The 23,187-nt window shown below is 44.0% G+C and overlaps 1 pseudogene; it reads left to right on the forward strand.

Annotated features, from left to right (window-relative positions):
- The first annotated feature begins 18,444 nt into the window (after positions 1 to 18,444).
- Positions 18,445 to 19,401, forward strand: LOC140485450 (beta-1,3-galactosyltransferase 6-like; annotated as a pseudogene).
- Positions 19,402 to 23,187: the final 3,786 nt, after the last annotated feature.

Genomic DNA, 23,187 nt, shown 5'->3' on the forward strand with positions numbered 1-23,187 from the left:
AAGGTGGTTTGGAGACATAAGTGTTTTCAAGTCACCGAACTGTCGGGTCTGTTTTAATACACAGGGGGGAAAAAGGGGCTGCAGAGGAGATTCACTGGGAGTTTCTTGGGAATGAGCAATGAAGAGAGACTGGATTAACTCAGTTTGTTCTCTTTAGGGCAAAGAAGAATGAGAGGGAGACCTGGTAGAGATGTATAAGCTGATGAGGGGCCTTGGCAGGGTGAGTAGGAGGCAGCTGTTCCCCTTAGCTGAAGGGTCACTAATAGGTGGCATCATTTTAAGGTGGAAGACAGGAGGTTTTGAGGTGGGAGTCTGGACTGTACTGTCTGGGAAGGTGGTTGAGGTGGAAAACCTCACAACCTTTAAAAGATACTTGTATAGCAATTGAAATGTCATCACATTCAAAGCTATGGGCTTAGTGCAGGAAAGTAGGATTTATGTAGATTTAGCATCACCTTAGCAGAACAGACTTGGTGGGCCTTTTTCTGTAACCTATGATTCTGTGGTTCTATGAAATGGGATCTAGGGAGAAGCTCATCCGTGAACCCCAATAATCAAATAGAGATTACACAGGTGACGATGCAACAAGATCATCCCCCTTAATATTGCTTCTTCCTCACTAGGTTAATTTAAAGAACCCAAATGCAAGCTTTGTTGCATTGTAATTCTCTGCAAGTCACTCCAGTGAACTGAGACTCAAGAATCCTTTCGCCCTCCAAGGTGGTATAAAAGATCTCACTGCAAGTTTGGAAGAAGAACAGGGGGAACTCTCCTCAGGCCAATATTTATTCCCCTCACTCAGTAACCATCAGAAACAGATTGCCTGGTCATCATGAAGTCTTGCAGTCTTAATGCTATCTAACTTCTTTTGATCAGGGAATCCAGATTTAGCTCTGCTTCAGCAGGGTTTGGAAATAATTTTGTTTAAATAAGAATCTAGAAGGAGGAAGTGAAAATTAGAGTTCATAATGGAATCACATAGTGTCCCTTGATACTGAGAGACAAATTGCATTGTGATAATGGATAAGATGCATTAAACTGAGATCAGAGACTATTTTAAGAGCCTGCATGATGTTTCAGGGTTATGGCTCACTGTAAACTCATCAAAAAGCTTAGCGTTCACTGACTAATATCCTATTTTACTTTATTTTCTATATATACTTTCAAATTGACATTTATAATCTACCACTTGAAAAATAACTACATCAGCAGTCATCTTATTACCGTACCCATCAACACGGGAATAGAAATGGGAACAGTGCATTACAGTTCAGTTACAACAAAGTAGAATAGAGTAGCTTTTTATTTATCATTTCTACCAGATACAATTGATGCAGTAAAAACAGGACTGCATTTCTCCAGGACCGAGGGGGCTATATGGACAGCACAAACTACACAATCGTACATGCCGTAAAGTGCCGAAGTACAAAGTATGCAAGTTACAGCGTATTAGAAGAATGATAAATAATAGACATTTCTCTAGCAGCAATTCGAAGTCAAGCGAAGAATTTCAGATGGGAAAGATTCCGATCATACTGTGTTAAGGAGTCTGATGGCTTGGGAGAAGGAACCGCTGCACAGTCTGGTCATGAGAGGCCAAATGCTCCAGTATCTTCTGCCAGATGGCAGGAGGGAGAAGGGTTTGAGTGAGGGGTGTGTGGGGTCTTCCACAATGCTCTTAGCCTTTCTGAAGTAGAATGAGGTGTAAATGTCTGTAATGGAGGGAAGAGAGACCCCAATTATCTTCTCAGCCGTCCTCCCTATCCGTTCTAGGGTCTTATGATACAAGGCGGTCAATTCCTAAACCAGGTAGTGATGCAACAGCTCAGGGTACTTTCAATGAACCCTCTGAAGAATGTGGTGAGGATGTAGAAACACAGCTAGGGTTTCTTGGCTATGGAGCTGGTGTTGAGGGTCCAGGTGAGATTCTCTGCCAGGTGGACACCAAGAAATTGATCAGAGATTGCTGATTTGAGTTTCAACATTGACAGATGGGACAGGTCATGGGGGCGGGGCTGAGCTGGAAGGTTGGAACTGGGGTCAGGTGAGGGAAGGGAAATGAGGAAACTGTTGAAGTCCACATTGATGCCCTGGGGTTGAAGTGTGCTGAGGCGGAAGATGAGGCGTTCTTCCTCCAGGCATCTGGTGGTGAGGGAGCGGCGGTGAAGGAGGCCCAGGATCTGCACGTCCTCAGCAGAGTGGGAGGGGGAATTGAAATGTTCAGCCATGGGGTGGTGGGGTTGGTTGGAGCTGGTGTCCCGGAGAAGTTCTCTAAAGCACTCTGCGGAAAGGCGTCCAGTCTCCCCAGTGTAGAGGAGACCGCATTGGCAGCAACGGATACAGTAAATGATATTAGTGGATGTGCAGGTGAAACTTTGATGGATGTGGAAGGCTCCTTTGGTGCCTTGGATGGGGGCTGGGGATGGGGTGTGGGGGGGTGCAGGTTTTGCAATTCCTGCAGTGGCAGGAGAAGGTGCCAAGACAGGAGGGTGGGTTGTTGGGGGGCGTGGACCTGACCAGGTAGTCACGGAGGGAACGGTCTTTGCAGAAAGCAGATAGGGGTGAGGAGGGAAATATATCCCTTGTGAGGTCCGTTTGAAGGTGGCGGAATTGTTGGCAGATGATGCGATTTATGCGGAGGTTGGTGGGGTGGAAGGTGAGGGACGAGGGTTCTGTCCTTGTTGCAGTTGGTCCAGGAACTCCCACATACATTCAGGACACAACCTATGCCCTCCACCTCCTCCAAGACGTCCGTTCCCCTGCCCCCAATGCCTCATCTTCACCATGGACGTCCAGTCTCTCTACACCTCCATCCACTATGACCAGGACGTCCAAGCCCACCATTTCGTCCTCTCCCGACGTCCCCAACAGTACCCTTCCACTGACACTCTCATTCATTTGGCTGAACTGGTCCTCACCCTCAACAATTTCCCCTTCGAATCCTCCCACTTCCTCCAGACAGAAGGGGTAGCCATGGGCACACGTATGGGCCCCAGCAATGCCTGTCTCTTTGTCGGCTACATGGAACAGTCCACTTCTGGAATTACATCGGCACCAGTCCCCACCTTTTCCTCCGCTACATTGGTAACTGCATTGGCGATACTGCGTGCTCTCACGAGTTCATCAACTTCACCAACACATTCCACCCCAATCTTAAATTCACCTGGACCATCTCTGACTCCTCCCTCCCTCTCCTGGACCTCTCCATCTCTATCCACGATGACTGACTCAATACTGACATTTTTTACAAACCCACCGACTCCCACAGCTACCTGGATTACACCTCTTCCCACCCTACTGCCTGCAAAAATGCCATCCCGTATTCCCAATTCCTCCAACTCCACCGTATCTGCTCCCAGGAGGACCAGTTCCACCACAGAACACACCAGATGGCCTCCTTCTTTAGAGTCCGCAATTTCCCTTCCCACGTGGTTAAAGATGCCCTCCAATGCATCTCATCCACGTCCCGCACCTCAACCCTGAAACCCCACCCCTCCAACTGCAACAAGGACAGAACCCCCAGTTCCTCACCTTCCACCCCACATAAATCACAACATCCGCTGACATTTCCACCACCTTCAAACAGACCCCACCACCAGGGATATTTTTCCTCCCCACCCCTAACCACTTTCCGTAAAGACCATTCCTTCTGTGACTACCTGGTCAGGTCCACGCCCCCCCCCCCCCAACAACCTTCCCCTGCCACACCTCCTCCCTCACCTCCATCCAAGGCCCCAAAAGAGCCTTCCACGTCCATCAAAGTTTCACCTGCACATCCACCAATGTCATTTATTGTATCCGTTGCTCCCGATGCAGTCTCTTTTACATTGGGGAGACTGGACACCTTCTCACAGGATACCTGCACCAATCAACCCCACCACCCCATGGCCGAACATTTCAACTCCCCCTCCCACTCTGCCAAGGACATGCAGGTCCTGGGCCTCCTCCATCATTATTCCCCCACCACCCGATGCCTGGAGGAGAACGCCTCATCTTCCGCCTTGGGACCCTTCAACCCCATGCCATCAATGTGGACTTCACCAGTTACCTCATTCCCCCTCCACCCCCCTTACCTCAGTTCCAACCTTCCAGCTCAGCACTGTCCTCGTGACCTGTCCTACCTGCCAATCTCCCCTCCCACCTATCCGCTCCACCTTCCCCTCCAACCTCTCACCTTTACCCCCACTTCCATCCTCCGACTGCATTCTCAGCTACCTTCCCCCCCAGCCTCACCCTCGTCTAATTTATCTCTCCACCTCCAAGGCTCCCAGCCTCATTCTTAATGGGGAGGGCTTTTGCTCAAAATGTCGATTTTCCTGCTCCTCGGATGGTGTCTGACCTGCTGTGCTTTTCCAGTATCACTCTAATCTAAGCAGTACAGCTTCAGATAACTTGGCACTCTCTACAATGGCTGCAGCAATCTTTGAAGTACAAGAGACAGGCTTCTTGTAATCCTGGGGAGAGACAGAGCTCTGACTCTGTACTGACACTCTGCTTGACTTAAATATCTATATTCCTTGAAGTGAATGTACCTCAGCTGGTAACTGGGAGGGTTTCAAGGAGGTTCTGTGTGTGCAAGGCTCTCCAATGTACCCCAGCTTCCAATTCAGTTTCTATACATTGAAAACATCCATTCTAGTTGATCATTTGCCTTTTTATTTTCGGAGTTACAGAACCCTCAGAAATGAAGCCAACAAATTCATCAATTTATGGAGCTCATAATTTTAAACTGATAATGCTGAACTGAGGGAGCTGCTGTATCTATCAGAAACTGATCATGGTCAGATGATCATTAGCTAGTCACTGTCCTTAGATGGAGACCAATCTCACAGGATTCTCAATGTATTGAAGTGGATCTAGTGCAAGTATCGCTCTGGTTTTGTGTTTCTGGATCGGCATTATTTCCAACCCAACAGTTGATTAGAGTCAGAGTCACAGAGATGTACAGCATGGAAACAGACCCTTTGGTCCAACCCGTCCATGCAGACCAGATATCCCAACCCAATCTAGTCCCACCTGCCAGCACCCGGCCCATGTCCCTCCAAACCCTTCCTATTCATACACCCATCCAAATGCCTCTTAAGTGTTGCAATTGTATCAGCCTCCACCACTTCTTCTGGCAGCTCATTCCGTACCCGTACCACCCTCTGTATGAAGAAGTTGCCCCTTAGGTCTCTTTTATATCTTTCCCCTCTCACCCTAAACCTCTAGTTCTGGACTCCCTGACCCCAGGGAATAGACTTTGCCTATTTACCCTCTCCATGCCCCTCATAAGGTATCCCCTCAGCCTCCAACTCTCCATGGAAAACAGCCCCAGCCTGTACAGCCTCTCCCTATAGCTCAAATCCTCCAACCCTGGCAACATCGTTGTAAATTTTTTCTGAACCCTTTCAAGTTTCACAACATTTTTCCGATAGGAAGGAGACCAGAATTGCACGCAATATTCCAACAGTGGCCTAATCAATGTCCTCTACAGCCGCAACATGATCTCCCAACTCCTGTACTCAATACTCTGACCAATAAAGGAAAGCATACCAAATGCCTTCTTCACTATTCTATCTACCTGCGACTCCACTTTCAAGGAGCTATGAATCTGCACTCCAAGGTCTCTTTGTTCAGCAACACTCCCTAGGACCTTACCATTAAGTATATAAGTCCTGCTAAGATTTGCTTTCCCAAAGTGCAGCACCTCACAATTATCTGAATTAAACTCGACCTGCCACTTCCCAGCCCATTGGCCCATCTGGTCAAGATCCTTTGTAATCTGAGGTATCCCTCTTTGCTGTCCACTACACCTCCAATTTTGGTGTTATCTGCAAACTCACTAACTGTACCTCTTATGCTCGCATCCAAATCATTTATGTAAATGACAAAAGATAGAGGACCCAGCACCGATCCTTGTGGCACTCCACTGGTCACAGGCCTCCAGTCTGAAAAACAACCCTCCACCACCACCCTCTGTCTTCTACCTTTGAGCCAGTTCTGTATCCAAATGGCTAGTTCTCCCTGTATTCCATGAGATCTAACCTTGCTAATCAGTCTCCCATGGGAACCTTGTCAAACGCCTTACTGAAGTCCATATAGATCATATCTACCACTCTGCCCTCATCAATCCTCTTTGTTACTTCTTCAAAAAACTCAATCAAGTTTGTGAGACATTATTTCCCATACACAAAGCATTCTTGTCTTTCCAAATACTTGTACATCCTGTCCCTCAAGATTCCCTCCAACAACTTGCCCACTACTAAGGTCAGGCTCACTGGTCTATACTTTCCTGGCTTGTCCTTACCACCCTTCTTAAACAGTGGCACCACATTAGCCAACCTCCAGTCTTCCGGCACCTCACCTGTGACTTTCGATGATACAAATATCTCAGCAAGAGCCCAGTAATCACTTCTCTAGCTTCCCACAGAGTTCTAGGGTACACCTGATCAGGTCCTGCGGATTTATCCACTTTTACCCTTTTCAAGACTTCCTCCTCTGTAATCTGGACATATTGCAAGATGTCACCATCTATTTCCCTACAGTCTATACCTTCCATATCCTTTTCCACAGTAAATACTGATGCAAATTACTCATTTAATATCTCCTCCATTTTCTGCGGCTCCACACAAAGGCTGCCTTGCTGATCTTTGAGGGGCCCTATTCTCTCCCTAGTTACCCTTTTGACTTAATGTATTTGTAAAAACCCTTTGGATTCTCCTTAATTCTGTTTCCCAAAGCTATTTCATGTTCCCTTTTTGCCCTCCTGATTTCCCTCATAAGTATACTCTACTTCCTTTATACTCCTCTAAGGATTCACTCGGTCTATCCTGTCTATACATATGCTTCCTTCTTTTTCTTAACCAAACCCTCAATTTCTTTAGTCATCCAGCATTCCCTATACCTACCAGCCTTCCCTTTCACCCTGACAGGAATATACTTTCTCTGGATTCTCATTATCTCATTTCTGAAGGCTTCCCATTTTCTAGCCATCCCTTTACCTGCGAACATTTGCCCCCTCAATCAGCTTTTGAAAGTTCTTGCCTCATACCATCAAAATTGGCTTTTCTCCAATTTAGAACTTCAACTTTTAGATCTGGTCTATCCTTTTTCCATCACTAAGTTTAAATCTAATAGAATTATGGTCACCGGCCTCAAAGTGCTCCCCCACTGACACCTCAGTCACCTGCCCTGCCTTATTTCCCAAGAGTAGGTCAAGTTTTGAACCTTCTCTAGTAGGTACATCTACATACTGAATCAGAAAATTGTCTTGTATGCACTTTACAAATTCCTCTCCATCTAAACCTTTAACACTATGGCAGTCCCAGTCTATGTTTGGAAAGTTAAAATCCCCTACGTAAATATCTATTATTCTTACAGATAGCTAAGATCTCCTTATAAGTTTGTTTCTCAATTTCCCTCTGACTATTAGGGGGTCTATAATACAATCCCAATAAGGTGATCATCCTTTTCTTATTTCTCAGTTCAACCCAAATAACTTCCCTGGATGTATTTCTGGGAATATCCTCCCTCAGCACAGCTGTAATGCTATCCCTTATCAAAAATGCCACTCCCCCTTCTCTCTTGCCTCCCTTTCTATCCTTCCTGTAGCATCTGTATCCTGGAACATTAAGCTGCCAGTCCTGTCCATCCCTGAGCCATGTTTCTGTAATTGCTATGATATCCAAGTCCCATGTTCCTAACCATGCTCTGGGTTCACCTGTCTTCCCTGTTAGGCCCCTTGCATTGAAATAATTTATTAGTTCTACCTTGTCCCTGCCTGCCCTGACTGTTTGACTCGCTTCTGTTCTCAACTGTACCCATCTCAGATTGATCTCTTGCCTCACTATCTTCCTGGGTCCCACTCCCCCACCTTACCAGTTTAAATCCTCCTGAGCAGCTCCAGCAAATCTCCCTGCCAGTATAATTAGTTCCCTTCCAATTTAGGTGCAATCCGTCCTTCTTGTACAGGTCACTTCTACCCCAAAAGAGATTCCAATGATCCAAAAATGTGAAACCTTCTCCCAAGCCCTAGCTCCTCAGCCATCTGCTCTATCCTCCTATTCCTGTCCTCACTAGCTCATAGCATTGGGAGTAATCCAGATATTACTACTCTCGAGGACCTCCTTTTTAAATTTCTGCCTAACTCTCTGTAATCTCCCTTCAGAATTTCAACCTTTTCCGTTCCTATGTCGTTGGTTCCAATGTGGACAATGACCTCTTGCTGGCCCCTTTCCCCCATGAGAACATTCTGTACCCTCTCTGAGATATCCTTGATCCTGGCATCAGGGAAGAAACACACCATTCTGCTTTTTTGCTGCTGGCCAGAGAAATGTCTGACTGTATCTCGGACTGCAGAATCCTCTAACACAATTGATCTCTTGGAAGCCAACGTACCCCTCATTGCATTAGAGCCAGTCTCAATACAAGAAACTTGGGCTGTTCGTGCTACGTTCCCCAGAGAATCCAACAGCCCCTACATTTTCCAAAACAGCATACCCATTTGAAATGGGTATATGCACAAAAGACTCCTGCTCTAGCTTCCTACCTCTCTTACATTTCCTGGAGTTAACCCATTTATGTGACTGTATCTGAGGCTTTTCCCTCCTTCCTATAACTGCCATCCATCACATACTGTTGCTGTTGCAAATTCCTCATCACTTCTAACTGTCTCTCGGGGAGGAAAGAGAAAATCTTGGTTCAGCTGACAATGCAGGCCACTCTGAAACCAGCCCCTTCCTCATCTACACTGCACCAACACACCAAGCAAGCAGTCACCCCAACTGTCAACCCAATACTGATGCACGACAGTAACACCCAAACCCAACACTGCCACTCAAGTCCAACACCCAAACCCAACACACACACCCAGTAGTGACTCTTCACACTAACACCGATGCCCAAGTACAACACTGACACCCAAACAAAATACTCAAACTTATTGAAATCCTCTGAAACTGTCCACCAATTGAGGAGCCAGAATATGTCAGCGATTGACCTACCCCATTACTACCTGCTTGGCACTGGTCTCATGCCTTAAACCTAACACATCACACTCTCATGCACTAACACCCAAACCCCAATAGCTACCCCAAGTACCTGGGATTGTGGGGATACCTCAGCTGTTGTTGCTGTATTTGCTTGTAGTTGCTGTAGCTGCTGGTGTGTTAGAGCAGTGATGGTAGGTACAGCGTGACAACCAGAGTTCAAAGGAATGTTTGTCTCTGTGAGAAACTGTTCATCAGAATTCCTGCTGTTAGCTCAGTGCACATTATCGAAAATCTGTTTCCATTGAGAATTGTAAGATTTTACCAGAAAATTGATTTATTACCATTCATAGTAAATTTGTTTCCACTTGCCCCATGAGAACATTGTGGTAGTTTAGTTCAGGACATTAAGATGAATTGTTGGTATTGAACATGGAGAAATATATTGTCATTGTGCAGCTGATTTGCCAATCCTTGGTCTGATCTTGATATAAAAACCTGAGCCTTTTTCTGATGGAAAGGTCTCAAGGTCCAAAAAGACGATTTCTGACCCATAAGTATGTATCACTAGCTGATTCCTACATTGTAACACAAATGACTCTTTCAAAAGTACTTCATTGCCTGTAAATCTCTTTGGGACATCCTGAGATCATAGAAAGTGCTGTAAAAATGCAAGTTCTTCCTTGGCAGCAGCAGAGCCAGACCCTGGATGATGGGACCACGCATTTGGTCCAGTACTGCTGACTCCTTGGGAATTGCCCCGGGATGTTGAAACTTCTGATGAGTATCAGTCTACCAGCCTGTCTCTTTACGCCCTCCTAATACTTCACTTACATAGAACAGTACAGCACAGTACAGAAGATCCTTCAACCCTCGATGTTGTGACGACCTTTTATCCAGCTTTAAGATCCAATGAACTTACATGCCCTTCATTGTACTAACTTCCATGTGCCTATCCAAGAGTCGCTTAAATGCTTCAGTGTGATTTGGAGAAGCTGAGTGATTGGACCAATGCATAGCAGATGAAGTTATCCATTTCAGTAGCAAAAACAGGAAGGTGGATTATTACCTGAATGATGACAAATTGGGAAATGCAGAGTTGCAACAAGGCCTGGGTGCCTTTGTATACCAGTTGCTGAAGGTAAGCATGTAGGTACAGCAGACAGTGAAGGCAGCAAATGGTATGTTGGTCTTAGGAACATGGAAGAGTATAGCACAATACAGGCCCTTTGGCCAATGATGTTGGCATGACCATTTATCCTGCTCTAAGATCAAAATAATCTACATACCTTTTATTTTACTATCATCCACGTGCCTGTCCAAGAGTCGCTTAAATGTCTCTAATATATCTGACTCTACTATCACCGCTGGTAGTGCATTCCACCCACACACCACTCTCTGTGTAAAGAACCTACCTCTGACATCTCCCCTAAACCTTCCTCCAATCACCTTAAAATTGTGCCCCCGTCATGATAGCCATTTCCACCCTGGGGAAAAGTCTCTGGCTATCCACTCTATGCTTCTCATCATCTTGTACACCTCTATCAAGTCACCTCTCATCCTTCTTCACTCCATTGAGAAAAGTCCTAGCTCCCTCAACCTTTCTTCATAAGACATGCCCTCCAGTCCAGGCAGCATCCTGGTAAATCTCCTCTGCACCATCTCTGAAGCTTCCACATATTTCCTATAATGAAGCGATCAGAACTGGACACAATATTCCAAGTGTGGCCTAACCAGGGCTCAGTAGAGCTGCAGCATAACTTTGCAGCTCTTAAACGTAATCCCCCTGCTAATGAAGCTAATACACCATATGCCTTCTTGACAACCCGATCAACTTGGCAACTTTGAGGGATCTATAGACATGGACTCCAACATATTTGCCTACCCTCAGCAGATTTTAAAGAGGCTTCAGGATTTTTAAATCTTGGAATCTGGTAGCTCCTGTCAAGAAAGAACATTAGGTTTCAACACCCATTCTTTCTGATCTGGCTGCAAGCTTTCCTGCACTGAATGGTCCAAATTCAGCAAGTCTCCTGGTCCAGTGTACTCACAGGCATCTCCCCCCATAGGTAAATGTGCTTTTTCTGTCCAATCAAATCAAGATGTGTGCCACATCTGAGGCTTCTAAGAAGGTGTTGGATGATTATTTGAATAAAAATAATGTACAATGGTACAAAGATAACGCAGGAGATTAATATTAAGAAATGATGCTCATTTAACAAGCTGATCCAGGCATGATGGGCCAAATGGCCTCCTTCCACATCATAGTACCTCTGTGATTCTGTGATAATTTCTGAAGTTACACATAGAGGTGGTTTCATGCAGCTGTGCTCTGTTCTGAGCTGTGGATGTGAAGTGAGGAGTACAGCATAAGTTTACTAGAATGATGCATTCAAAAGGCTAAATAATGAGAAATTACAAAATTAATGACATATTCCCTGGAGTTTAGAAAGTTGTGGGTGGATTTGACTGAAAGCTGCAAAGTATTGAGGAAAAAAATTGGGTAGATCTAGAAAAACAATTTCTCACAAAAGCGCTGCTTCTGCACAGATGATGATGTAGTGTTAGTGTCACTGACTGAAGTTCTGGGGCATGGGTTCACATTCCACTTGTGCAGCTTGGTTTCAGTGAGATCAAACCACAAAAATCCTGAAGCCTCTTTAAAATCTGCTGAGGGGAGGCAAATATGTTGGAGTCCATGTCTATTGATCCCTCAAAGTTTCAGTGAGATCAATAGAATAAAAAAAATTCTAAATAGTGGATCAGAAAGCAAATCTGGTTTCATGAAGGGGAAATCGTGCTTGAGGAATTTATTACAATTGTTTGAGCAGGTAACAAGCAAGAGAGATAAAAGGAAATCAGAAGATGCAATATATTTGAATTTTCAAAAAAATATTCAAAAGGATACCACACACTGGTCTAATTATAAGGTAAGAGCCATTGAAGGTGTTGTATTGGATTGGCTAACTAAAAGAAGACAGAGTTGGGATAAAGGTGATATTTTCAGGATGGGAACCTGTAACTAGTGCCACAGAAATCACTGTTGTCCCATAATTATTTACAATGCATCTTAATGACTTGGAGGAGTTGGCAGATGACTCAAAAATAGATGGGAAGGCAAATGGTGAGAATGACACAAAGGCTTTATAGAGGGGTATAGACAGGCATTGCAGGCAGACCAGAGAATATTCCCTGGGTTAATTGCAGATACAGAGGGAGATTTTTCTGAGGAGAAATTGATGAGGTTGGACCTGTACTCATTGGAATTTAGAAGAATGAGAGGTCATCTGATTGAAACATATAAGATTTTTCGGAGCCTTTTCATGGCCACGTGGAGAGATTGTTTCCCCTTGTGATAAGGTCTTAGACCAAACAGCATCATCTCAGGGTGAGCAGTCACCCTCTTAAGACCGAAATGAGGAAATTCATTCAGTGAAATCTGTGAATCTGTCTGCTGCAGAGGGCTATTGAGACTGGGGTCATTCACTATATTCACAGCTAAGATAGATCAGTTTAAGCAGAGAGAGAATCAGGAATTATAGGGAAAATATAAGAAAATGGAGTTGAGAATTGTAGTCAGTATAATGAGATCAACCAGGTGGATCTCATAGAATATGAGTTCTCTATTTGGAGTTGTTAATCTGGTCCAATCAGGGACCCCTGGCTGAACAGATATAAACAGGAGATTACTGTGTGGAGTTTGTACATTCTCCCTGTGTCTGCGTGAGTTTCCTCCGGGGGCTCCGGTTTCCTCCCACAGTCCAAAGATGTTCAGGTTAGGTGAATTGGTCATGCTAAACTGCCCGGAGTGTTAGGTGAAGAGGTAAATGTAGGGGTATGGGTGGGTTGTGTTTCAGCGGGTCAGTGTGGACTTGTTGGGCTGAAGGGCCTGTTTCCACACTGTAAGTAATCTAATCTATATCAGACATCAAAAACTATAAACAGGAGATTCAGAGCCTCCTCAATGTAGGGGACTGACTCTGTGGTGGCTAGGCCACAGTCAGTGTGTTACTGTTGGTTTCTGCTTTTTCTTTTGTGCCTACTAAATTGGCTGTATTATGTATCCAGTTTGTTAACTGGTATTCTTTTACTGAGGACTGATTTATAAACTCCTGATGCACACAATGTGTTTCAGGTATGACTCAGTTCTCATTAGGGGATTGTTGTTTCTCTGGCTGGTTACATCCTCTGTGTTACTCTTGTCTCTCTTTGTCCTTTTCTCAAAAGTAAAATGATGATTTTTGCAGCAGGGCTTAGCCCTTGGACTCTAGTTTTCTTTGTGATGTTTTTTTTTGGTGTTTGGACTGAGCCCTTGTGAAGAAATACATCTTACCAGATGAGCTGTTCCAATGGGAAGGCCTAGCCCTGGTGCTGGGCCTCCTGAAGATTGAACAGGTGTGTGTGTGTAGATCTTTCCTTCAGGAGTGGACTAAACCCCTGTGAGTTAGCTGCACCTTTACAATATACTGTGTTCCTGTGAGTGAGCCTGGCTCTCCAAGGACTGACCAGGACTCCATGGAGATTGAATACCTGTGTGCTGTGGGGTCTGCATTTGCTGCCTTAGGGAATGGACTCTGCCCTCTGTTGTGGACTCCGTTTTTAGCAATGGACTCTGCAGTTTGGAGTGGACTCCATTTCTGACAATGCACTTTGTATACTGGACTGGATTGTGTTCCTGGGAATGGACTCTACATTTTGAAGGGATGGTTTATGGTAATGGACTCTGTACCAGAAAGGGCTCTGTTTGTAGATATTGACTGTCTTGTTAGTTGTTGGGTTTGTCACATCTATTGTCTTGTGTCCCTGGGTCTGGCAGGCCTTACTGTGAGCTGGGAGGCTCATAAGTCATCCTGAAAGCTGTCCCCCTGAGAGCCGGGGGGTTGGTAAGCCATCCTGTGAACATGAAGGTTGGTAGGCTGTCCTGAAAGCTGGAGGGTGGGTAGGCCAGTCTGAGCGCTGTCGTCCTGAGAATGGGTGATCCAGACAGGCTGTCCTAGAGGTGGTTGGAAGGTGTTAGAGCAGCCAAGAGCCAGAAGGTGCGTAGGGGCAGGCTGAGATTCAAAGGGCTTGTGGGCTGCCCTGCACACTCCTGTCCCAGGGGAAGGGGATGGGCTGGCCTAGACGTGGCCGGAAGGTGTGTCAGTGTAGTCCATGGGCCAGATGGTGCATCGGGGTGGGTGAGCGCCCTATTGTATGTAGGGGCAGGCTGAGATCCAGAAGGTGGGTAGGCCATCCTCAGCGCTGTCACCCTGGGGAGGTACTGGGGTGAGCTGTCCTAGAGGTGGTCGAAATATGTGTCAGAGTGGACTGAGAACTGGAAGGGGCATGGGGTGGACTGAGCCAGAAGATGTATAGGGGTGGGTTGCCTGAGTGGCAGGAAGGTGGGAGGGATGGGGGAGGGGCTTGTGCGTTTCTGGGAGTCTATATATTCTATGCACTGTTTCTTATGTAATTGGACTGTCTAGATGTACAAAGTCATTGTTACTGTTTGTAATGATTGAAACTGGGATTTGTGTCCTCATTTCCCTGAAGACTGGTTGAACGTTAGGGTTTGGTGCTTGGCTTTGCCATTCCCCTCCCTTGTAAAATTGCTGTCTCTTTGTACTCAGCTGTTAATGTTAATTGTTTTGTAAACTGATGATTTGGACCGAAGGGTCTGTTTCTGTGCTGTATGTCTCTGTGACTGAATCGATTCAAACATCTGGTTAAATGGTCACCTGGATCTAATGGATGTCAATGCAGGTGAAGCCGAATCAGTGACACAAAACCAGTCACGATATGACTTTTTAAAAAAAAACTCACTCTGGACTTCAACCCAAGGTTGATGGAGTGATATTAGTTGAAAAGGGTTTGACTTGATTGGTTCAACATTTTTCAATTAGAAAATGGCTTCCTAATTAAATACCCAGATGTTTTTCAGGAAGGCCTAGGGACTATCAAAGGAGCCAAGGACAGCAAAGAGGGTTATCTCAGATTACAACAGGATCTAGACCAGATGGGCCAATGGGCTGAGAAGTGGCAGATGGAGTTTAATTCAGATAAATGCGAGGTGCTGCATTTTGGGAAAGCAAATCTTTGCAGGACTTATACACTTAATGGTAAGGTCCTAGGGAGTGTTGCTGAACAAAGAGACCTTGGAGTGCAGGAGTTGGGAGGTCATGTTGCGGCTGTACAGGACATTGGTTAGGCCACTGTTGGAATATTGCATGCAATTCTGGTCTCCTCCCTATCGGAAAGATGTTGTGAAACTTGAAAGGGTTCAGAAAAGATTTAGTAGGATGTTGCCAGGGTTGGAGGGTTTGAGCTACAGGGAGAGGCTGAACAGGCTGGGGCTGTTTTCCCTGGAGTGTTGGAGGCTGAGGGGTGACCTTATAGAGGATTACAAAATTGAGGGGCATGGATAGGGTAAATACAGTCTTTTCCCTGGGGTTGGGGAGTCCAGAAATAGAGGGCATAGGTTTAGGGTGAGAGGGGAAAGATATAAAAGAGATCTAAAGGGACAATTTTTTTCATGCAGTGGGTGGTATATATATGGAATGAGCTGCCAGAGGATGTGGTGGAGGCTGGTACAATTGCAACATTTGAGTCATTTGGATGGGTTATATGAATAGGAAGGGTTTGGAGGGATATGGTCTGGGTACTGGCAGGTGAGACTAGATTGGGTTGGGATATCTGGTCGGCGTGAACAGGTTGGACCAAAGGGTCTGTTTCCATGCTGTACATCTCTACTTCCTGGTCCACAGAGAGTCAATTCCATGATTCTGCAAGGCCAACTCAGTGACACTTACCCTGTGGGCAAAACTAGACGCAGAAATCAGAAGTCTGAAAACTAAAGGAATCATCGAACCAGTCCAGTTTGCGGAGTAGCACCGTTTGTACCGATGGTGAAGCCTGACGGGTCGGTTTGTCTGTGTGGGGATTTTAAACAAACGGTAAACCACTTTACAAAGCTGAATAAATACCCAAATCTGTCACATAGAGGATTTATATGCAAAGCTGGCAGGAGGGGCTGTCCTTTACCAAGCTGGATATGAGCCTTGAGGATTTGCAATTGCAGTTAGATAAGGATTCCAGAAGTATGCTACAATTAATACCCATAAGGGTTTGTACCAATATATGAGACTGCCACTTGGAATATCGTCAGCTTGTGCAATTTTTCAGCAGATGGAGAACTATCTACAAGGTCATTTATCTGGTTGTGCCAATAACAGAGAAGACCAATAAAGAGCACTTAGAACTTGGGCATAGTCCTTAGATTTTTTTTTTCCCAGGTAGGTCTACAACTTAGAAGGGAAAGATATGGGTTCCAGCCACCCCCAAGTGACCTACTTAACTACAGAGGAGACAAGACTGGGTTACAGGAACAAATTACTGCAGATGCTGGAAATCAGTGGGTCAGGGCAGCATCTGTGAAGAGAGAGCAAGATAATGCTTTGAGTCTAGATGATTCTTCATCAGAGCTGATATGATGTGTGGAGGGATCAGCATTTTTGCATTTTGTGACTGAGTCAACCAAAATGCTGTGGGTCTGGAATCACATGTAGGCTATGGCAGATTGACTTCATTAAGGACATTACTGAATCAGGTGGGTTTTTCTGACAATAAACAATGGATTCATGGTCATCATTAGAGTCTTAATTCCAGACTTTTATTGGATTAAAATTCCACCATCTGCCATGATGGAATTTGAACCTATGACACCAGAATATTATCTGGGTTCCTGGATTAATAGTCCAGTGATAATATCACTCGACTATCCCCTCCCCATAATGTGTACATGTACTTAAACAAATCAGCTGAGAACTATCAAAGAAATTAGAACAAATTTGGAGGCTTTTTTTTTTCTGATTTTTATTTTCTTGACTTCAAATCCCATCCAGTTTCAAAATTTATATTCTGCCTCTATCAAATCTGGTTTCAAAGCTGAACAAATGTTGATAGAGACAAAAAACCCAGCAGATTCTGGAATCCAAAGTAGGTAGGCAAGAGCCTGGAGGAACACAGCAAGCCAGGCAGCATCAGGAGGTGGAGAATTCAAAGTTTCAGGTATAACCCTTCTTCAGGACCCTTAGTCATAGTGAAACTGTTGAATTCTCATAAGTGCCCAACTGATTTATTCTTGTTCTTTAGTGGAGAGAATCTGCCAATTGCTCAGTCACAAACTCCATGCAACTGAGGATGAATAATAAGTGCCAGTCTTGTCCTTCATTGCTGAGACAGACAAAAGATGAAGTTGTATCCATCAATTTGTCAGAAAAGATCTTTGTTGGGATTGGCCAGGATTGATGTGCATGGAGGTCCTGGAAGATTGCATATCGTTCAGCTGGCTATTCATGTGCAGAAACCTGAACACTGGTGCAGGGATTGTTCAATGTTGAGAATTGTTGGGATGAAGGAGAGTTTAATACGAGCCATTCAGGAGTGTAGAGAGAGAGAGATCACTTATCAAAGCTCTGCATAGCTGTCAACTGCTGTGCTCTTGAGTGAATTGAGGTCACTGACAACTGAATTCTAATTCACATGAGCTCTTAACATTCATTTATTTTGACCTTGCTTAACAAAATGTGTCTTATCCTTGATCAGTTACACAGGAGCATAGGAACACAAAGTGGCCATTCAGCCCCTCGAGCCTGTTCCATCATGGCTGCTCTGTGGCCTAACTCCATTCATTCACCTTTGGCCAAAATCCCTTTTGCTTAATAAAAGCAAAATCTATTCAGATTTAAAATTAACAACTGATCCAGTATCCACTGCCATTTGTGGAAGAAAGTTCCAAATATTTATCACCCTTTGTGTTGTTCCATGTATATATGAAAGGGCACCAAAAAAGGGAAATTAAATGAAATCTGATAATAAACATTTCAAAAATAGAAAAATAAATTGTATGAATATTTTTAAATATGTAAGGAAGAGTGGGGCTAAGGTAAATGTTACTCAGAAACCGAGACAGGAGAAGTTTTCATCAGAAAGGAGTAACAGGCTGAGGAAGGCACAGTGCGTTGGTTCACAGTGAGGTGACATGTGTTGTATAACAGAAATAAAGGGCAACCTTGTGGCTAATAAAAACTGAAGAAAGTAAGAAAATTAATATCAACAGAAAACAAGGACTGGAGAAAGTCAAAGAGCCAAAACCTGATGGTCCAACATCCACAGGCTCTAAAAGAAAGAGCTGCCGGGATGGACGATACACTAACTGTGATTTTTCCATGATTCCCCAGCTTCCATACCAGGCAACATCCTCATAAACCTTCTCTCCACCCTCTCCAAAGCGTCCACATCCTTTTGGTAATGTGGTAACCAGAACTGTACATAGTATTCCAAATGCAGCCGAACCAATGTCTTGTGCAATTTTAGCCTGACCTGCCAGCTCTTATACTCAATACCCCGTCCGATGACTTCCTCTGTCAGGCAAACACTGACCTCATTCCAATCAATGCTGCACTGAGAGCACTCCAGAAACTCAAGTATTTACGCAATGAATCTAGTTCAACTCGTCTGTTGCTACAAAACAGTCCTTGGGGCTGCAACTCTGTCCTTGTTTGCACTGATGTTGTTTTGTCTGGCTAAATGCATCTCAGAGACTTTAAAATCCCCTGGTTTGCCTCGTGAGGTTGAGAGACTGAGTGACAGTCTGGGTCACAGCAGAACAAAAGGCCTCTCTGCTTATTTTACTGATCACTAGTGGTCCTAAGTACACTGAGAGGTAAAGCATTATCAGGAGTACGTGGCTGGATAACCAGCACCCGGAAATCCTCCCTTACTTTGCCATTGGCATCAATGGGCTTCCCGCAGAGGAAGTTCGAAATTTGGAGCAGGAGAACACTCGGTACCAGGATCTTTTGCTACGCCCAGATTTGAAGACTCTTATGAAAGCCTTACCAATAAGATGTATGCTTAGAATTGTTTATAAATCTGTGCTGAAAGCAGATGTTGACACTTTTGCCAGGTTAGACATCATTAAAGAAGAACTGAAGGCAAAAGAGCCATAGAAACTCTAATGGAGATTTTTTTTCCTGGACGTGGAAAGGTTAAGTTGCAGACAAATCAAAGGAGAGCACTTGGGTTCTATGCAACTATTATTTGCCCTATGCCCTGGAGGGTGGAAATGTTCTGTCTACTGATTTAGTGCACTATATTGGAATTAACATTTGATTATTTAAAAGTGTGGCAGAATGAGGATGTCTCTTTGGGAGCTTGGCTGGCACCTGCAGAAGTCAAATGCCTGCATGACCCACAGTTTGATACAGAGTCACGGGGGTGCAATAACAAGTATATTGTGACACACAAATAGAGCATTGAGGATATGCTGGAAAAGCATCAGACATTCCAAAAAGAAGGGAAACTGTGTAAGGAAGAAATTAAAGTTAAATTGTCTTACATTTATGATTGGTATGTCTCACCATCCCAGTGCTGCCAGCGAAAAGTGTTGTAAATTATTTTAATCCTTTCCTTCAATGTGATGTGACTGTTAGTTGTTACGAATATTTAAGGCTAGAGCAAATGGCTATCCTTTTTTATCATTTGTTCACAGCAGGAGGACATTGCTGGTCAGACCAGCATTTATTGTCCAGAGGGCAGTTAAGAGTCAACCACATTGGTGTGAGTCTGGAGTTAGTAGGCCAGACGAGGTAAGGATGGCAGTTTCCTTCCCTAAAGGACATTAATGAACCAGATGGATTTCTCCAACAATCGACAGGCAGTTCTTAATTTCAGGTTATTTATTTTATCTGCCGTGGTGGGATTCAAACCCTGGTTCCTCAAATGTGTCTTAGGCCTCTGCATTAGCATTCTGGTAATTTAATACCACTAGGTCATTGACAACCTGACCCTAGTTTAACTTTCTGTATGTACTGTAGGATAAGAGTGTACAGAGTAGGAGCAAAAACAGGCCGTTCACTAAAGTCATGTTTCCCACTAACCCCAAAAACCTTGATTCCTCTGTCTAACAGGAATCCATCTACTTCTCCCTTGAAAATATTCAATTGCCCTGACTCCACTGCCGCTGAGGGAGAAAGTTTCAAGGTTGCAAAACTGTCTGAGAGAAAAAAGTCCACCCCTGTCCCGAATAGGCACGCTGTAATTTTAAATCAGGTCATTTAGTCCTGGACTGACCCATAAGAGGAAACATCCTTTCCATGTCTGCTTTGTCAAGACCATCCAGAATCTTATAGACTTTAGTAAAGTCCCCCTCAGTCCTCTAAACTCCGGTGGAAACAAGCTGAGTCTGACCAATCTTTTCCTCATGAACTTGTTCCAGGTATTACTCTAATAAATCTCCTCTCCGCCATCTCCAATGCACTTACATTGTTCTTTAAATAGACAGAACTGCAACAGTATTCAAGATGTGTCTCACTACCCTATATAACTGAAGCATAATTTGATTACATGAGGAATTTAATATAGAAGTAACAAGGGGATATCATCCCATTAATCGTCTTGAATATGTGTTGTACTTGCACGCTCACTTTTCATGCCTCGTGTACATGAGCACCTAGATCTCTCTACTCCTTCAAATTCCATAGTCATTCTCTGTTTAAATAAATTCTGCTCTTTTCATTCCTCCTGTCCAGTGAACAACTGCGTCTGCCAGAGTTTTGCCCATTTGCTCAATGTATTTATATCCAACCGCATCCTCCTTATTTATTTTTCACAACTTTCCGACTTCCCTTTATCATCTATAAATGTAGCAACTGTGCCTTTACTCCTCTTATTCTGCGTTGATATAAAACAGCTGCCTTACTGAGTTTAGTTAATTGGACGACTGTTCAAGTTTGAAAGTGCCAGAAGGAATGGTAAAATTGTTTAAACAAATGTTTTATTTTAAAAAGTCAATACAATGCTCTTACTCCAGATCTATCCTGTCATTGCCACTATTTGACCAATAACCCTAGAACCTTGCACAGTTCCCAAAATCCATCACTAATGCCCCATCAGTTGTTGTTTGTCTCATGGTCCTCTAGATTAAATTCCCTGTAGTGTGGAAACCAACAAGTCCACACAGACCCTCCAAAGAGTAACCCATTTCCCTACATTTACCTCTGACTAATGCACCTAACACTATGGGCAATTTAGCATGGTCTATCCACCTGACCTGTACACCTTTTGGATTGTGGGAGGAAACCGGAGCACCCGGAGGAAACCCACACTGACACGGGGAGAATGTGCAAACTCCACATGGTCACCCGAGGTAGGAATCGAACTCTAGTCTCAAATGCTGTGAGGCAGCAGTGCTGCCCTAAATTTCTCTGTGTAGAATCCAAGGTAGTGGTTCTGGAAATAGTTTTGAAATTTCCATTTGTGTCTTGTTAAGACTCATCTTTTTGTTTTATTTGTGCCATGAGCATCTACTTTCACCTCACCCCATCATCCCTTTCATCATCAAATCTCTCTCACTCATACAACTTGCCCGCTTTCTTTTCCTCTTCAACCCCCAAACTTTCTGTATTCCTATTCTTAGTTAAAACCTATTGCATTTAACTCTTCCTGTTCTGATGAAAGTCATTGCCTGAAACGTTAGCTGTGTTTCTCCCCCTGACCTGAGTGTTTTCTATACTCATTGCGGATTTTTAGTCTTTGCTATATTTTGCTTCTGTAGCAAGTAAACAAATGCTGTTCAGTGAAAACAGGATACAGTTTTGTTAGAATTATGTCAATTTATCTGCATGTATTGTCCTAGAGAGGTGGAATGGCTGATACCTACTACATTCTGGATTTGTATTTAGAATCCCTCCTATAAACTTTGGTTAGAACTTCAACTTTGTATTATATTTTAAGGAAAATTGTTAGATATCAAACTCCACAGACAGGGGATAACACATGTCAGCACAGCATACGCTCAAGGATTCTGGTCCTTTGTCTGAGGCAGGGATTGGCTCAGTGCATCTCAACAAAGGGCTTACTGCCTCTTTCAGTACCATCTGTGCTCATTGGTGTCTGATCATTGGAATGGACTCCAGACTAATCCCCTCAGGATTGTTCATAGCAATGTTTCACCTGAGGACGACTGCTGGCCCTGATTGGTCCCACACTTTCCAACTCTAATCGTAGACAAATCGTGGAATTATACAAAATGGAAGAGGCCCTTTGAGCCATGATTCTTCCACAATTCCATGAGAATATATTTTATTCCTCAGACATTTCAGTCTTCAATTTCCATCCCTTTATTCAGAGACTGTGCCCTTTAATCCTAGACTATCCCATGAAGGGAAACATCCTCTCAGCATTTACCTTGTCAAACTCCTTAAGAATCTGATATGCCTCAATGAGATCACCTGTACTATCAAAACTACATTACGAACCACATCAGTCCCACTTTCCCACACTAGGCCCCATAGCCTTGAATGTTTTTATACTTCATGTGCTCATTTAAATACTTTCTAAAGGTTATGAACATTCCTGCCTCACCTCCCGTGTCCATTCCAAACCCTCACTACCCTCTGGATGGAAGGGTTTTCCTTTAAATCCCCTCCAAACCTTGAAATGGTGCCCCTTTGTTATTGACCCTTTGACTAAAGGAATGGCTGCTTTCTATCAAGGTAAAAACAATGACTGCAGATGCTGAAAATCAAATACTGGATTAGTGGTGCTGGAAGAGCACAGCAGTTCAGGCAGCATCCAACGAGCAGCGAAATCAACGTTGATTTCGCTGCTCGTTGGATGCTGCCTGAACTGCTGTGCTCTTCCAGCACCACTAATCCAGTATATGCTTTCTATCCAGCCTGTCCATGCCTCTCCTAATCTGCTCTTGGTCAGACCAGTCTTTCAGGAGAGACCTGCAGAAGAATACAAACCAACTTCCTCAAGTGTTAATATTTATCTTTCTCTCAACTGCTCAGCAAAGCAAACAATGCCTGTGAATTAACAACATAATCTTTATTTGTGCATCCAATCAGAGATAACATAGCATTGAGCAAATAGTGGTAACATTTTAGTTTATGTGGAGAAGAATCAATTGCCAACTCTAATTTAAAACAGTTGAATCTGTCAAAAAATTGCAGTAATCTGAAACAAGGCTTGTTTCTGAGTTTATTGCTTTGGGAAAGGTGACTGACTGACATTGAACAATTCATTAGCATATTGATCTGCATGAAGTCAGGACTACATTCATCGCTGTCTATTTAAGTTAACTTTGGAAAAAGTGTGGAAGTTAACTTGGAGGGAAAATGTTGATTCTGCATTATGGACCTCAGATTTAATCCTTTTAGTTTATTTGAATAAA

This window comes from Chiloscyllium punctatum, chromosome 14, assembly GCF_047496795.1.
Source record: "Chiloscyllium punctatum isolate Juve2018m chromosome 14, sChiPun1.3, whole genome shotgun sequence".
NCBI lineage: Eukaryota > Metazoa > Chordata > Chondrichthyes > Orectolobiformes > Hemiscylliidae > Chiloscyllium > Chiloscyllium punctatum.